Raw genomic sequence first — 2293 nt, 5'->3', positions numbered from 1 at the left:
GCTGGAGCCCAGGAGTTGGAGGTTGCTGTGAGCATGATGCCATGGCACTCTACCCAGGGGGACAGCTTGAGACTCCGTCTCAAAAAAAAAAAAAAAATTTGTATAATGTTATCCACCAGAACAGTTCAGGGAATCTCATGATCATATGATGTAGAGTATAGGATGGATTTGGGAGTTTCTGGATAGAAATTCAGTACTGATTGGAATTTTAAGCCAACAGAAGTTTTATATATTAAATTCTAACTAAAGTAAGTGAAGTGAAGAGAAAATAATCTCTACTTTATAATGTAGGTATTCTCTTGGGTTTGGGAAGCCACTTGAGGACTTTTAAGGAACTGAACCAAGTTGAGAATGTTTGAAATGAAGAGGACTGTTGGACTAGTGGAAAGGAATGTAGGTCAGGGCTTCTTCAGGGATGTATTGTAAAATTTTAAAACTTCATATTATTCTGATGCCTCAACATTTCCATGAACAATCTGTGAGCACCATACCCAGGTGACCCTGTGTACCAGTGTGATAGAGCTGGTTTTCTTTTTTTTTGTTTGTTTGAGACAGGATCTTGCCCCGTTGCACATCTGAAGTACCGTGGTGTCAGCATAGCTCACAGCAACCTCACACTCCTAGGTTCAAGCAATCCTCCTACCTCAGCCTCCCAAGTAGCTGGGACTACAGGCACCTGCCATGATACCTGGCTAAGTTTTCTATTTTTAGTAGAGATAGGGTCTCACTCTTCCTCAGACTGGTCTTGAACTCCTGAGGTCAAAAGATCCTCTTCCTTTAGACTTCCAGAGTGCTATGAATACAGATGTGAACCACCATGCCCAGCCCAATAAAGCTAGTTTTTTGCTAAAATTTCTTTATGTCTATTCCCAAGTGTGACTAAGAGATACTGAAAGACACCACTAAAATCCACTCACACCTTTGGCTTTGATAATCTACCCCAGCCAATAATAATCACAGTTGCCTGGGGGTTCACATCTCCCATCTGTGGAGTGTTGTGCTTCCATAGTCTAGGTCTGTGAGAGTAATAAGTTTTAATTTCATGTGCCACTCAGAGTTTGATTTCTGGAGCTATGTTACAATGACACTAAAAGACTCTATAAGAGGTACTTCCACTTTATGACACAAGGCAGATATTGGGAAATTCACCTGGCCAAACATGCCATAGGAAGTAGGACAGGTCTCAGAAAATGGGATGAAAAGTAAAAGAAGACATTCCATTTTTACTGTTAAGCCTACTTAAATGTACTTTAATACATTAATAATTATGCATTACTACATTAATAATTATATAATTATGTGTTTAATTATTAATCAAACATACTTTTAAGTACATTTAAGTCAGTATTAAATATTTTCATTACTTACAAATCAAATTTGTAAAGCAAAATCTGCATGGGAGGCAAAATTTTAGCATAATTTTATTTATTTATTGCCATAGTCTCACTCTGTGGCCCTGGATAAAGTGCCAAGGCATCACAGGTCATAGCAACCTCAAACTCGTGGGCTTGAGTAGTCCTCTTGCCTCAGCCTCCCTAGTAGCAGGGAATACAGGCACCAGCTAGTTTTTCTATCCTTTGTAGAGATATGGTCTCTCTCCTTCCCAGGCTGTTCTCAAACTCCTGAGCTCAAGCAGTCTACCTGCCTTGGCCTCCCAGAGTGCTAGTATTATAGGTGTGAGCCACTCATCCAGCCAGTTTTGCTTATTTCTAACACTTCTCAAACTCTAGTGATTCTCATTCAATTTTCTCTGAGATTTTAACTTTTCCTTTTAAACTTCACTAATGCTCTTCTAGAACTATTTTTAATAACTGTATAATCATTAATAACTATATGTTTAATCTTTTGTGTCAACTTCATTGGATTAAGCGATGCCCAAATTGTTGATAAAACCTTGTTATAGGGTGTGTCTGTGAAGATGTTTATGGAAGATACTAGCATTTGAATCAGTAGCCTAAGGTAGATTTGAGTCACTAATGTTGATTGGGCATCATTTACATCATTTAATCTGTTGAAAATCCAGATAAAACAAAAAGGCAGAGAAAGGACAAGTTCCCCCTCTCTTCTTGAGCTGGGTCATCCACTTCTGCTGGGCCTTTGGACTCTGCAACTTAAGAAGAGTAGGCCCCACTTGGTTCTCAGGCCTTCTACTTCCAACCTGGTGTTTCACTACTGACTCCTCTACTTCTCAGGTCTTCAAAGTGAGAATGAATGATACTGCTCACTTTGTTTCACCAACTTACAGAAGGCATACCTTGGGACTCTGTAGCCCCTATAATTATGTGAGCCAGTT

This window comes from Otolemur garnettii, unplaced genomic scaffold (assembly GCF_000181295.1).
Source record: "Otolemur garnettii isolate 467f Iridium unplaced genomic scaffold, OtoGar3 scaffold00091, whole genome shotgun sequence".
Classification (NCBI taxonomy): Eukaryota; Metazoa; Chordata; class Mammalia; order Primates; family Galagidae; genus Otolemur; species Otolemur garnettii.
The sequence above is the reverse complement of the archived record's forward strand: the minus strand, read 5'-3'. Positions refer to the sequence as shown.